The sequence below is a fragment of the Mya arenaria genome, chromosome 10, assembly GCF_026914265.1.
Source record: "Mya arenaria isolate MELC-2E11 chromosome 10, ASM2691426v1".
In the NCBI taxonomy this organism is placed as follows: Eukaryota; Metazoa; Mollusca; class Bivalvia; order Myida; family Myidae; genus Mya; species Mya arenaria.
The window spans coordinates 33749153-33765753 of NC_069131.1; the positions used below are offsets into that span (position 1 = coordinate 33749153).

General features: G+C 34.3%; 1 long non-coding RNA gene across 5 annotated transcripts; it reads right to left on the reverse strand.

Annotated features, from left to right (window-relative positions):
- Positions 1-10534: 10534 nt before the first annotated feature.
- LOC128205801 (uncharacterized) lies at positions 10535-16351 on the reverse strand. 5 transcript variants are annotated; one of them, XR_008256328.1, is made up of 6 exons: positions 16126-16351; positions 13608-15595; positions 13310-13445; positions 13038-13093; positions 12058-12119; positions 10536-11879 (listed from the first exon to the last, which is right to left on the reverse strand). It is a non-coding gene; the product is annotated as an uncharacterized LOC128205801 (long non-coding RNA). The 5 variants fall into 5 exon arrangements; XR_008256326.1 differs by having other exon boundaries at positions 10538-11879; positions 13792-15595; XR_008256327.1 differs by having other exon boundaries at positions 10535-11879; positions 12058-12661; positions 13310-15595.
- Between the last annotated feature and the right edge of the window lie 250 nt (positions 16352-16601).

Here is a 16601-nt window from a genome sequence, read left to right on the forward strand (position 1 = left end):
GACAAACAACATGTGAGTGCCTAGCATGGTAGAAGTATGTTCACGTGAGCCTGAAATGAAAATAGCGTTGTACGTCAGTTTGAGACTAAATTAAAATCTTTCCCGGCTTAATATGATCTGATAATTTAGCACAATCATGAATGAAGAAGTTACACCTTGTGTTGTGTTTAACCATCGTGTATCTTTCTGTATTACTCATATTTAATGTCACTTTCCTGAAACTATATAGGTCATTAAATATATAACTCTGCACGCCTGTAAACAATCTAAATGGAACAACTTCTTGCTCAATTGGTACAATTTAAGCCAGTCGTCCGTTCATTTCTCATTTAGTCTTATGATACTTTGATACAATGGTTCATCATCCATTTTAATCATTGGAGGAAAGCGTGATTATTTCAACTGTTTTCCTCGAGTTGATAACTTTTCTTCAATTAGTTTATTTTTCATTGTAGACAAAAGGTCCGAATTGAGTTTGATCTAGCGATTTCTGTTTTGTGTCATGATTGATGGTATATGTTAGCTTAGATATAGTAAACACAAAATAACATATAAAGCCAGCCAACGGGAACTCTGGAACCCCGGAATTTTTATGGATTGTAAGTATGCATAGTAATTTTATAAGTATGTCTGAACTAATATCTTTTTCTCTCCAGACTGAGTATATCTGGAGAAATCAAACAGTTTGTATTGTATCGCTATTTTCGTTTTTTTGTAATTAGATCTATAATAAGAAAATCAATGTTTAAACTTAAAACAATCTTAAAAATAAAATGAAATCGAAATTTAAGGATGTGCCGAACGCATCACCTGAATATGCAATCACGAGAATTTTTTTATTTGAATATTTCAAACCGTTTTCTGAAATATTAAAGTTAGATTAATCATATAATATTTATCATCTAAAGTACCACATTGCGCGTTCCACATTAACATAAAAAACTATACCATTTGCATTTCGATGATTTTATTAACTAGATGTCATTTAATACGATTTTGTAAAAAATAACTTGAATGTGTTTTCGTGAGAGAAGTTTGTACTTGATGAATCCAGTCTTCTTCCAAATTCGTCGGCGTATAACTGAGGCATTTGCATTCAAGAGAAATCACACATCCGAGTGTTCGTCAGCTTTAATTGTTGTATATAACCTTTATAAATATTTTAAAAACAAGTCATAGTTAATATGACTTAAAATATTTTTAGGGGGCTACCTGAGATCCGCAATAGTACTTAGTAATAGACATAAATTTTAACTGCAGACACCAGCTACAATCGGCTGACCATTTCAGTAAGATTCCACTCTAGGCTGACCACCTAGACTATGCTCTTAAAATGTACTTCTTTTGATAGTGGTGCATTCGACAGTTATATAGTATGTCCTAGTTCCAACTTGAACGCAGCTTGTAAGCTTGTATTGAATTCAGGAAATATATTAATTGAAATAGCACTTGAACTGAAAATAATTACTCAAATAGTATTATATCCAGTTAGACCACATCTTGTATTAAAGATCACATAAAACCATGTCCTTTATTCTTGCGCACATTCCATAAATGTCGAATATTAAACGATATTATTTCATGCTTTTCTGCTATGGGCACTCTTAGCGTGATAAAATACACATGTCAACCTACTTGTTCATAATTGTTATTGACCTTGGTTACCGCTTATATCCATGTTTACTCTATACATGTTATATACACAAATTTTATCAAAATTGGACGTTCGTAAAAATAAAAGTAAAATGTATATTTTTTACACATTTAGTATTAATTGTATTTGTTAATGTCAAGCAAATATAAAATGTTATCGTAGTAATTACTTTGTTTATTCTTGCCTGTACCAAACGTAACGTGGTTCTGCTCTGAACAATGGCTTGAATCAAACTCCCTTCCACCAAGTATCATGGCGTTTTTATACTTGTGCATCTAACGTAAGCTGGCAGTGCCATCGAATATTGGCAGTGCCAAGCAAAATGATTGCAATACCAACACATTGAATGGAAGACTTGTGATCGCCACAACAAAAGAATGTTTGAAATAATTAATAATGGCAGCCATCTTGAAAAAGTACGCAACTGACGCAAAAAAGGCTTTGAATAAAGCATTACGTTTATAAATAAGTATAAACATTAACAAATGTAAAGGATGAGTCACAGTATATATGACTGATCTTTATCTTAATAGAGGAAGTTGCACATAATTACACAATGACTGACACCATGCGGTTGCAGAAATCGTACGACGAATGAGGAAAACAAATGCATTAGAACAAAATCATACTCACGGAAGCTATGAATGACCGTTTTATATCTTGGAGCATGCTTAAGTTGAATATAGGTTCACTTCATGCTTGTCACTACCGGGTGGGGTGATGTCTATTTGGAGAATTATAAGGGACCCATCAAAGTATGAATCTACATTCTGTTTCGTGCGATTCAAGACATATGCATACTTAATAACCGCATTTGTATATAAAACATGTTACTGTAAGTCATCTCAACAGTTATAAGATATTGGTCAACTATCCCTTTGCAGATACCGTTGCATACTTTACCAAACGATAGCAATTATAAGTTCGAGTTCACAAAACTATTTTATCTAGGATAAAATGGCCAACCTTATCTATAGATTGTGTTTAATCCTGTATGTCTATACACAATAAACAACATTGAAAACATAAATCCAAGAATGACGCCCCAAAGTCCCAATAACTTGGATATGTGTTATGAATATAAATGGGGTGTTCAATTTGCAACCAATATTACCAGCGACCATTTATTTGTGCCAATATCAATGATATAACAAACAAGGCGGTTGTAAGATCCTAACTATAATGCAAAAACATTAAAGATTTAACCTGTCGAGGGCATCAGTCTTTGCCCATTGCCACTAAACCGGTTTTATGTTTTATTTTTTTGGTACTGAGCATGTTTCTGTAGCGTTTTGCATATATGTTGTCAAACCACATATACTCCAAATCTTAAGGTAATGGGAGCAAAACTTTGTTGTGAATTAATCATGGTGTCTGTTTGCTATCGCCAAAACAAAAGGAAAGCCCACTGTATTTCAATGTATACATGAAAAACGCTAGTCTTAAATCTTAAATAGGGGATATAATGATAGGACATTTTTCTGGTGACCTGTATTACGTCGAGTTCGGTGTGTAAACACGTATCCATCGATACCGCAACCATTATATACCTGCTTATTTACTTCATCCTTTTTAGTTTTCGGTTTCAATTTGATTTAAATTTACAACCATCTGTCAAATGCGCGTATGAATTTGAATTTGTTAAGTAGTTATGTGTAATGAAGTGTAATGGGAGGCTACTACAGCGAAACGAAGTTAGAAGTTACAAAATTCACTTTATTGAGCCAAATAAGAACAAAACGAGAACAATAATTTAATGTCACAGCACAAAATAACAACAACAAAAAGGTACTTATTTTACGAGTATACATTAATCGTCATTTCATGTAGCCGTAACGCGGCCATTTTTAACAAAAAAATAATCATGGGATTTTTTGACGATAAGCAGACTTGAGAAAGTTCGTGAGTCAATCGCTATTTCTCTCAATGACGCAAATTCGCCTTCTTCTTTGTATTGGCGAGATGCTCATATTTATGATAATACACATGGATAATGCAACAATTGATGGAGTTCGAAATGGCAAACAACTAGATCACTGAAGTAGCTGCCTAGGTACATTGGAAGTGTTCACTGCTTCATGCTTATCCTCATGGTTCTTTGAAGAACATGACAACAATTTTCCTGAATATTTACGTCATTCTGGAGCGTAGTATAATTTAATGTATTGAAAAGTTGACAGGTATTTTTGGGGGGTTACGTTATTTTTAGCAACGCGAAAGTAGTTCCGAGATTACACACGGTACTCGCATGATACGGAATCAGAAAACGACAGTATCATGATACGGATTTTTCAATACGGCGAGCTGTTCTTCACTGTTGGATATGCAAACTGAATTTGATTGGCATATAAAAAAAATGGTTAAAATTGTCCAAGAACGTTTTCTGTAGGAAGTCAAACTATGCCAATATTAAAAAGAATGCACAATTTTAGACTTTTATTACCACAGATATTTTTTAAGGAGGACCATAATCCCACACACCACACGTCTAGAGGCTTTATCTTTGATTCCTTGGGAAGGTGGTAGGTGGAGGGCGTACTGCCTAAGTTTCGCACCTCCAAGTGGTCTTACGTACCACCCTGGTCCACCTCAGTTACTGCGGTATTGCAATTGACTATCTAACTTGATGGTGATTTTATGATCCCAAACACTGTCACCAAGCTTCAAGATGAATACATAATAAATAGCTTGTCTGTCGAAGATGTAGGCCCTTTGTTTGTTTGTATTTTGATTTAAAGGGGCATAATTCTAGAGCTGTTTAGTTTTAGTAATAGTTAGGTGACATGATACTTTAATAATTAAGATTTGGCGGAGTGAGCGTAGCGAACGAGCCCTCCGTAACCATTAAGATGTTACTTCAGGTCATTTAACGGACTAAGAATACAACTTTATTGCCTGACATATTGCTAATCACACAGGGAAAGTGTATTGGATGAGTTGTAGTAGGCGGATAAACACCCACGAAAGTCGAAATAATTTATGATTTAGCATAATACTTAATGAATTGCAATTACATTAACTGAATATAAAGGTTGTATTGTAATCTTGATTAGGTAATGAATAACTCTGCCCGCATGGCTGAAGCTCCCAGCCTGATATAGAAATTAACAATAAAACCAAACAAAGAAAAATATTAAAATTGTTGAGAAAGGGAGACGTACTTATGACATCTTCACACTTTATGATAGGAAAACAATGGAATTGTAAATTGTATCTAGATATTTACTTATTGTAAAACATGACAAGTGGTTAAGATCACGGAAGCGTTTTGTGCAACATGCATCGCACTCCTCTAATAACTTGTTTATAATATTTTACCACACTGAACTACCTACTTCTGCAATACAGCAATCTAGAAGCCTTATAATGGAGACAAATGATAAATGCCGCCAATTATAACAAAGTAAATTAACGGTCAAACATTGGTCGCGAACAAATAAACCGAGCCCGGGACCAATTCTGAATAAACCGAATTGAATGTTGAGGCTAGATTTGATTGTTGATCATTAAAAACTGACAATAGGGCGTTTCAGATAAAAAAAAATACTCTTGACCTGCATGAGATAAGCTACTTTTGAGTTTAAACGATGTCCCAATAAAACTTACAACTCAACCAAAAAATATAATCGGTATCAGCCAACTAGGCATACAAACAAACAAAAACTCAAATGAGTAGGACTCGTACTGCTTATATGGACAGGAGGTAAATTGAAAAATTGATGACCTCAAAAACAAATAAAAACCTGCAAAGGAAGAAATAGTAATACATCAAAATATGATAGGTTGTGCTTAAAATGCATTCTTAGAATGACAGTGAATACAAATTTCTTCTCGTGTGCCCTAAATATACTGCACTTAGACGAAACACATGCGACCACATTATTGCCGCCTTTCAAATCATCAAAAAACAAATGATAACTTATTAATACAAAAGATAGTTTAGTGAGATTCATAAACTATGCAAATAAACTAAGAATTTATAATCACAGTAGATTTTCTGAAAGGAAATCATCTCTAAATGCTCAATTACAAATCGTAATTGAATTGAATTTAACCTTTTATTGTTTTGTCAAGTCTATAACATTTATATAAAACAAAGCAATATTAAAAGCTAATGACAGAAGCATAAAGCAATCACAGTTTTAAGTTATTTCCCATACTTTTTGGTACTGAATGTGTATCAAAGTCTAAGTAATACTCTTTACAGAAAAATATTTATACACCTATTATAAATCTGCATTGGTCCTACATTATGTCACAAATACATGCAAAATATCATGTCGTCGCACATTCCCTCTGTACACCAATCCGAGCAAGGCATTTGTCATACATAGTGTTGAGTGTTGCAAGCAACTGTGAAGCCTCGTGCCGTCACCCAACCCGTATGTTCACACATTAGAAGTCATTTCAGAATGCTCTGAATCATTTTAAGACTCTGAATTGCAATACAAATACCTTGACACATTAGTACATCGTATGTTTCTTAACGTAGGATAAGGTTGGCAATTGGGTCCTTGAAAGCATTTAAGGCAACGGTTGCACTTTTTCTTCTTCGATAAACATGAACATTTTCCATCGTCATTGCAAGATCCACCCAAAACATCCGTTTGCAGAACTGAAACCACACAGGTAACTAAATGTTTAAAAAAGCATTTCAACGGAAATACGCTTTATGAACAAATGCAGACTTCGTTTTCACATGTGTTTTTTCAAGTTATATATGGACCGTAGAATTCCAGTTTACAGGTTAGACACCCTCCGGTATCTTTCCGACAAGTCTGGCTGATTGCCTACCAATCGTGCATACAGCGCCGCAATTAATAACCGCAGTTTGTTATACAGTCTTGTGAAGTGAATTGCTGATTAAGACAATGAGATTTTTTATTATGAATTGGAGTAATTGGTCAATAAAGTAAATGATATAAAGCATAAAGTGTTACTCTTTGTTGTTTAATGTGTACCATCTCTTATCATGCATACACATGAGTGCACATAAGTTAAACGATATTTTATTTTACGCTCATAACTTATTAAACGCTTTTTGTAAGCCCTAGTTATTGAAAGTATACATCTTTTAATCTTGCAACACTTTTTCTCCACAACTGTATTGGTTATGTCTTGAAGAATGAAGAAAACACTGTATATCATCTGTTGCAGTCCGTATATAGAAAACCGAACCGAAGTCACGCGCGTAAGCCGGTAATGATGCTTGCCTATCCGGTTTGAAGACAAAAATGCAAATGTGTTGTTTTTTTGTCTAATATGTTATACAACGCTAAACTTCTGCATTTAAATAGCAAAACTTTATGAGCATAAGCTTTTAATAGTGTACACTTTACTTTTATCGTTAACATTTCATAAAATAACTACTTTGGTTTGTTTCCATAACGTATTGCATGTATAAATTAGCACTTTCACAGATGCATCACAAAAACACTTGTAAAGTCTTGATGTGCAAGTATTCTCTAGTGCATACTTGATATTTTTACTTAAATGTTGTCTAGTTCAAGCTAAAAAAGCAATTAGGATCGACAATCAGGAAGACATTTTCATTCAGGAAGAGAATAAAAGCTGTAACGATTGCTGCAATTTATAGATAACGATCCAATCCCTCATCAGTTCATCGTGATGTTATCATGACTGCATTGCCTTTAAAAATAAATGAAATTTAATATTTTCTGTAAGATTCGATACATACACTATGATATAAGGTATTACTTACGCACATCGTCACCACATAATAAGCATGCTTGCCGCAAAAATGAGCATACTTGAAATTGGAAAATATTTGAATGCTTCCATCCGACAATCACCAAGCTAATGAACGCCCATTATTTAACAAGCACAATGAGTGATTGCAAGCGACCAGGACGCTCCAGAGTGACAAGGCCAAATCAACATTGCTAAAGACATGTGATGCATTTAGTAGAGAGGTTCGAGCCAACAGCAAGGAATACACTTGGGGTTAACAACCACAAATAGCTGCCTTAACAGTACGCAGACATTTGGCTAGTTGCGACTGATTTACTTACCGCTTGAACTTGTTGACACCTGAGCGTGGATAGAAAAGCAAATGTTACAGCACGAATTATTCGGGTACCATTTTACCCCTCTAGTAGTCGCAGCAGACGCAATGATAGTTCGTGGTATAAAGACTACTCTACTACGGTTTGTAATAATTCACCAAACATTCACTGTGTTTAAGCAGTACAACGTTCGACCTCACTTTGCACGGAAACCAAACTCAATGTCTTGTCATTGCCAAAGATTATCCCGATCCTATGGAGCACATTTAGGACCAGCCATGTTTGACGGTGGACGTTACATTGAATACAGCGCCAAAGTCGTCACTGCCCTCACACGAGAATGGTCCCCATTTTGAAAATAAAACTCCAACGACTTACTCGGAAAATGAGATACCGACGCAAGAATTTTAGGACATAGACGCTATTTACGGATTGTAATTATGTGTTTTTAAAAAAACGATTTTAAAGTTGCAATTAAAACGATATGCATTCTTAATTTATTTCGTAATGATATGAATATTATTAATGAATATTAATATACAACTCATGCTATTTGTCTCCTATTAGTTGTTTTAAAAAGTGGTCTGTTTTCTCACCCTGAAAAAGTAAAGTGTTATGTCGTCATTAAAAGTATAATTCAGTAGTAAAGTCATGATTTATAAATCAAATTCTTTTCAATCCAACAGTTATTGTAAGCGTTAAACTTTTTTCTTTGTATTGAAACATGCTATATGTTTTTGTTCTTTTGAAGTATAGCGATAATTTGTTTTAAAAGAGTTCGATGCTAATTTCATTAAATCAGTTCCGGAATATTTGTCCTAACCCAAGTTTACATTGTCTGTTTAGGCGGTGAATAATTTTCTATATAATGAATGTCGACGTGTTTTTCGCAGAGTATTTAAGGCAGTGGCTTTGGAACAAGTGTCTGTTATGGCCGATGTTTTCGCATTTAGGCAGCTACAACATCTGCTGAACTAGGTGTTTAAGAATGCCAAATTCAGGGAATGGGTCAGTGGTACTCATGCACTTTAACAGTAATTGCATAACACATAAACAGGATTACGTAATAGACGGTACAACATAAGTTTCGACTCTGTTACATGAAGTGATGTTTTTGAGGGCTTTGCCAATTTAATAAACAATTCTATCACAATTACATCTATGGTTTCTGTATTTTCATAAATATGAATTTTGTTCGTGAATGTTTTATAGATTTAGTTGTTGTCGTGTTCAATAAGTGACTAATACATGATTTAATTTGAGAAGTTTGTGGTATATATCTGTTTTGTCAATAATGATTGGTGTAGTCAGCAAACAGTTTACACTTGATAAAACATGAATGCTTTCCAATGATGTCCATTTCCCAGTAACATTGTCACTACATGTTGGGAGTGTTTAACACAGATAAGTTGTGCAATACATGCTGTTGGAACACGATCTAAATTTGAAGATATAAACACCATTTTTCAAAATGCTATTGGTTATAATTTCCAAATCAATACTTTCCATGTGTATGCGTTTCCTCATTCGGTACAATCTATACGGTTTCCTTTGCGCATGCTTTTAAAATCATATCAGGAAAACTGTTAAGGAATATTGTTTTACTGCTTTTCGCTGTCTTTGTTTACCTGCTCAACAATGCTCAGTTTGGAAAATCTCCTCACAATTTCTAAAATAAATTCAATTATCAAATGGAAAAAAAAACCTAGGCAATATTTTCCGAAGTTTCAAGAAAAACATATCTGATGATAATTAGTACTCGATTTGTACTGGCAAGCCACGAAACAGACGCTTACAAAAAGTACGCGTTTGTTTCGTGACTTGCCAGTACAAATCGTAAATAAAAGGAATTGAAAATCACTGATGACTGAAGCGGTACTCTACTCATACCTCTTGATGACGTATAGTTATTATATTTCAATGTATTTTGTTATTCATAGGAATTAATTTTAAATCATTAGAAGTTATGAGTCTACTAAACAGCGATACGAAAATATATTTACTCTAAAATATTATTTGATGTACAAATGATAGTGCACCCTATTAAATAGTTAATAAATGTATTATTATATTATTACCTTCAGTGCTTTTACATATTGAAATATAAGCGGACAGTATTCAAGAGTGAATCAAACAATGATAGTTACTACACTGATGTTTACAATATATTAACTTCACTGATTGATACATATATGAAATTTGTATTGATACAAATTGATATTAGTGGACACTTTTCAATAATGATTCATACAAACGTATCAACAACAATGATTTTACATATATGTATACATATAAGTGCACGTTATTCAAGAATCAAACATAAACTATATATTAACATGTAGCCACTACTAATTATAAACATACACTGCTTACTCCAGCCTCGATCATTGTTAAAAAGAACACTTTTGTATTGTTCAATATTGAAGATTTCATTAACAAATCCCTTTTGCGGCTAGCTTTTTGAAAGACGCAGAATTTATAGAAAAGTATTTATGGAAATAACTTAAAGTATGTTTGTATCTTGATGTGATGATTTATCAGTTACACTGCTATTATAACAGAACATTTAAATGATATTTTATCGACATATATGTTTTCATTTGCACACTTTGTACACACTTTGTACACTTAATACGTAACAATATGTAAACAAACTTTAAGTGTTCCTACATAATAGTTATGCATTAGAGCTGTATATTGATGAAAAACAGTTTCCAACATCCTTCAATATAATTCCTCAACGCGATGTTGACGCACAACTGTTGTTGTTTATTTTAATCAAGTATAAAGATTGTTAACACTGACTACACAGTCCTATGATATAAGGGCCTAAATCGACTCAGATTTGAGCTGAACAAGACAAATTTGATATTAATTACCATCTTGCGATTCTAATATTTAGCACTGCCATGCATTAACGTGGTAAACTTAATTGCGAATGAGTTGAAGAAAGGGCTCAAGTATGTTTGTGATATAAGAGTCAGTCTGCTGTAACCCCATCAGCAGCCAATTAGTTATATTTAACCAATAATTCATGTTCTTGATAAGATGTATGTTTCAGCTTATGGTAAAGGTGCTTTGTCGATATCTATGTAGAGGATAATCGTTTGTTTCAGGGTAAGATCGCAGTATAATACATCGCGAGACCACTAAAAGCTTTATTTAGCCACTCGTTAAATATTTACTGTGATGTTAAGTAGATGATTTTATCTGATATAATTTTCTATGATCAGCGTGAGAGTTCTATCTATTGACGAAGTTTAACAAATTGTCGGTTTCTTAAAGACCAACATTTCTAAAATGTTAGTATAAGTGGAGTTTATTGAAAAATCGCGTGATAAATAAAACGTGTTGACACCATTTCAGTGCCCTCATTTCAAACATGTTCAACCCGACACAGTGGACACTAAAACATCTTTATTAAAATAATGAAACAAAATTATGTGCAAGCAGTTTAAATATCCACTTAATATTTCCACTGCAGACTATAGGGGATAATTGTTGATTTCAGGGAAAGATCGTAATATGTTTCACAGACTGAGAAGCAAAAGCTATGTTTCTCGGTTTGCATGAAAACGAGTGAAATATTTACTTATCTATGTAAACGTAACGGCATATCTGAAATGACTTCGTTAATATTGGCTCCAATCCCTGTGCGCGCTGACGATCAATTCGGAAGTGATAGCGGGCTTAATAGCGTAAACGTAACGGCATATCTGAAATGACTTCGTTAATATTGGCTCCAATCCCTGTGCGCGCTGACGATCAATTCGGAAGTGATAGCGGGCTTAAATTTCAAAAAGTGCAAACATATCAACCTATTTTAATATGGGAAAGACCAGAATCCAGTGTTAAGAAGCATATGGTTATTGGTTTACACTTAATGAAAGGCGCGAAACATCACAATAAAACATATATAAAATAATCCTTCATGAAATAAGTATCGAGTTAAATTCAAAGAATATCACACACCTCAAAACATTTCCAAATGACAAAGTTGTCAAAATGAGCACTAGAAGACATGGGATAATAGAACATGTACGAAAAACAGCTTATGACCATAATGCATTTGCTATGACTTTCGAATGTCTGAAATCAATACGTTGTGTATCTGTTCTACTTCTTTTATCAGCCTTTTACATCACAGCTGCCATCAGTATTACGAACGATGCTGTTAAAGGTGCCATAATGGTCTAGGTCTGAAAAACATAATACTTGCATTGTTTATATGCCTTTTTTCACCCAAGATACTCATTTAAGGTATTACATTTAATCATTTTACAACTTGTAACTGCAATTTGCATGGCTGACAACTAAGACATGTGAGTGTTCCTATATGTATAGTAAGGGCATAACCGTGATAACACACATACTTACCATCGCACACACACTCCATTATAGATGTCAGTTTATAGCTATGGTCCGAGCTTCAAATTTTCCTGAAATAAAATTAGCATGACCACATTCGAAAATTAAGCAGGCTACCGTGCACTCACCCTCACACCTGCCAATATTTCCGCTTCTTGCGGTTTATATGCATCATAAGGTGTTGGCCTGAGTGTGTTCCGATTTATATCTTTTTTGTTGAAATACATGGATGATGAATTGTCATACGTTATAAAGCAGTTCATAGAATACAGTGTTTTAAAAATGGTATTCAGTTCCTTATTTATATATGCTTTTAACTTTATCTTCTGAAATCTAGTCCATAATATTGTTGTCAATAATTATATTTTGATTTGACAGTTTCCATTCCCCTTTAAAGCAATAAAAAAGTGCCATTATATAGCATCAGTCCAAGTTCAACGTATGGTGAATCTATATATTACGTATCTGATGTCCCTTTTCGCTTTTGACACGTTTACATAATCAGATGTTGAGTGAATCGTTTGAACATCCGAAACACGAAGATTCCCATACGTAAGATTGTTGAGTTCAATATCTCGAAGATTTTTATCTACTGTTTCATAATTCATTTGGTCTGAAACATACATATAGTTGTTGATGTTATTGAATCTGTAATACGGATTTGCATCCGTACTTATTGTACTTATACACGAGCTCGAAGTACATAAGTTAATAGAGTTATATTATATTCGAACGTAAGTTATTGCAAGTTTATCCTTCAAACTATTAGTCGCAGCCAATTACTACGAGAGTTAATAAATGAGCGAAAAAAAGACAACACTCCCCATTATGGTACAAAACACAATTTCTGCTAAAACAAAACACATGTAGTAAACAAAGGCTTTGAATGTAGATGAATATGACGTTGGCTGAAAAATAACACGCTTAATACATTTATTACAAACATTTGATAGCATCTAAATCTTTTGATATCGTATTCATATGCTTACCTTCACTCATAGGGGCGTCTAAATGTAGTTCATTTCGTTCAATGCGGAACAGTCGCCTGAAATGTACCGATCATATAAATCAAATCGTAGCATTTTATCAAAGTTTACTTATTTCGTGCAACGAGACAAAATTAGAAGTCTTATAACTAAACAGAATATATTCTTTTTTTTTGTCATATCTCTTTTCTAACGTGTACTTACGTGTTATTAACGGACTTTAAGCTACTTTAAGTACAATTAGGTAAATACACATATATTTGTTCGATCAAAACCTTCTTCGAAGCCAAACAAATCCCAGCATCGAAACAATGATAAGTCCCGCAATGCCACCTCCAATGCCTCCTCCAAGTGCTGCTGCCAATGTTGTCGTGTTATTCTCTTTATTCACAATGTCTTGAATCGCCATATCTCAAATGAGAAACGTATTAATTTAGTATTTATGCATCAGCTAGTATAAACTAATGTTAATCATTATTATCTTTAGAAACGGCTAGAGTAAAACATGTCTGTATTTTAATTCTAACAAAAAGTATTTTCTAACTAAGACATGTATTCGTTTCATAAATTTACCTCTCAGAGGTTACAAATGCTTGTGTGTTTTATTTGTACGTTCGTGTCCCCCGTTTAGTGTCGTTCAGGCCCTTACCTTGTACCTCAAATAGGACGTTTTCTTGATTGATTGACAACTTTGCATGTCCCTATATTATTCATTATACTAATACAGATGTAACGTATTATATAGTTCACGCATTACCCGGTGGACAAAACTATCCTCGGTATTCAGCAACACAGCCGTATAAACACATTCCCGTGTGTTCAGAGCACAAAGTGGCGTTACCCTTCGATATACAATGACTATCACACACGTTGTCACATTGCTTGCCGAATGAATTTGTAAGGCATCCATTTGTACAATCCCCTTGTATGTCACACTCTGAGTTATTGCATGTCTTTTTACAATCCCCTTGTATGTCACACTCTGAGTTATTGCATGTCTTTTTACAATCCCCTTGTATGTCACACTCTGAGTTATTGCATGTCTTTTTACAATCCAAACTGCAATGAGGTCCATATTTGGAACCGTTCTTGCATTTGATGCACATTCCATCGTTCTGACTGCAAGTGAGGCATTCTGGTATACACTTGCTCTCACAGGTCATGTTCCAGTATCCTCTATACAGCCCCATAAACACCTGCATTGCATTTCTGGCTGAAGCATTTGGAATTACATTCGGTACACCGGCCAATACCATGAGAATAATAACCGTTTCGTCAAGTTTTGCAAGTGATGCCTTTTAAAGAATTTAAACATGATTGGCAGGATTCCGGACAAGTTACGTTACATTGTTTTCCAAAATAACCAGGTTTGCATAAAGAGAAACATGAACCATCAACCCTTTCGCATGTTCCACTTTTGCAACCGTCTGAACATTGCATTTAACAAGCTTCCCCAAAGTATCCGTCTTTACATAAAATACAACTTGACTTGTTTTGGCATCTGTAACACTTCTTCCGGCACCTGTTTTCGCATCTTTCACCATATCTGCCATATAAACAATCATTGCAGTACACAGAGGGATCAGTGCTTGGTGTGTGTGTCACAAAATGTTCATATTTGCATTGACAATACCCTGAGGATATATTGCATATGTCATTTATGCAGCCTCTTCCACATCTTTGTTCACAACCAGAGCCATAAAGCCCAGGTCTACAAAGCTCACATGTTTCTCCATCATAAAAGTCGTCACATCTATTACACATATCTCCCGTCCAACCAGGTTTGCATGAACATAATCCATCAGTTTGGGAACACGCTTTAGAGCATCCTTGCGAACATATATGTTTGCAGTTGGTGCCATAGTAGCCTGTGATACACTGTTCACATTTCTCCCCAGTATAATATTGACTGCATTGGCAAACAGAATTCGAAGAATTGCAAGTGCCTCTTATGCAATATTGCTTACACTGGTACTGACAAACGTTTCCAAATTTACGGCTTCTAAATCGACCGCCCTTACATGAATTGCACAGGGTAGAATTTGCGCACGATTTACAGTTATATGGACATGAATAACAAGTTCCATTCATTCGATAGTAACCATATTTGCATCGTCTGCAGCCATTTTCCTTATCACAGATATCACAAGCATAGTTGCAGTCATTCTGATGTCTAAGCCCATGATATCCATTTTTGTATTTTGCACGTCGACGCCATCGTTTGCAGCGTTTATATTGTGTTATACACGTTTTTTCGCATAATTTTGCCCCGTACCCTATTACGCGTGAAGTGCACTGATCACACTACTTTCGACATTCTTCATCACATGTGTTGACGTTGTTTTTATCACAAATGTTACAATGAATTCTACAAAAAATATTTACAAGTGTTACCATTACAGCCTCTGTGACACGTGTAGCAGTTTGTTCCATTTGTGCTTACACATCGTGCACATTTAGGGGATTGACATTTTAAATATTACAGTTCTGTCCCCAATACCCATTTTCGCAACCATTGTACAACTGCGTGGATGGATCGTTTGAAACACGTGCACTTGCAGCTAAGACAGCATGTAAGGAATATAATACAAAGAACGTCTATATATAATATTGGATAATTTATGTTACTACTTAATCTAATCTTCATAACTAGTTATAGATTAAAACCAGTCTTTAACAACTCATTGACAATATGAAAAATGAAATTGCACTAGTACTTCACCCAATCACGTATATGATCAACATAATATGAAATTTAATGGCAATTTGGGAGTTTTGAAAACGGAATGGCAATTGGGTTTATAAGTGTGGCAATATTGTGACAAGGCAATTATGTTTACTATCGTAAAATAACAATGTGGTTAAAATCATTGGCCTGCGTCTATAGATCATAAACATACTTGAGGCATTTTCTACGAAATGTCGGGATATGCTAGTATTTTACCCTGTTATTAACTTTTATGAACTAGTAACACAGGCACATAGTTGTAATCAATATATGATGAACAGTTAAGACGTACACATATTGATAAGCTTATTTCTTTAAAACAACATTTCTGTGAAATAAAGCATGCATATAGGATATATTTACCTTGTGTCTCTGCTATAAAACTCAAGAACTTTAAAAGAAGCAGTAGTTATTCATTTTTGAATAGCTTAAAATTATATTTAACATTTGTAATGCAGCGTATAATTAACCTTCCAGTAATTGAATAACAAGCATAGGCATTCTGTCAACTAGTATTCCGTCAGCATTATTATAAATATCTACGGTAAACCTATAGCAGAAAGCTAACACTGAAATCATTAATATTAAGAGTCTGTCCACTGGACATGAAAATGACGCAACAATACATACATGCACCTTCTTTATATTGCATGCCAGATAAAGTACACTCTTAAAATGTGATAAGAAGCCAATACTTGAGTTACAAGAGTTTTAAGTGTTGATACACGACACGTAGTAATAATTTACTAGTATCACTTTTCTTCCTAAGGCTAAGGCTCAAGTGTTTAAGAATATATCAAAACGCTTTTTAAGAGGCTCCTTAAGTCATATGCTATGAC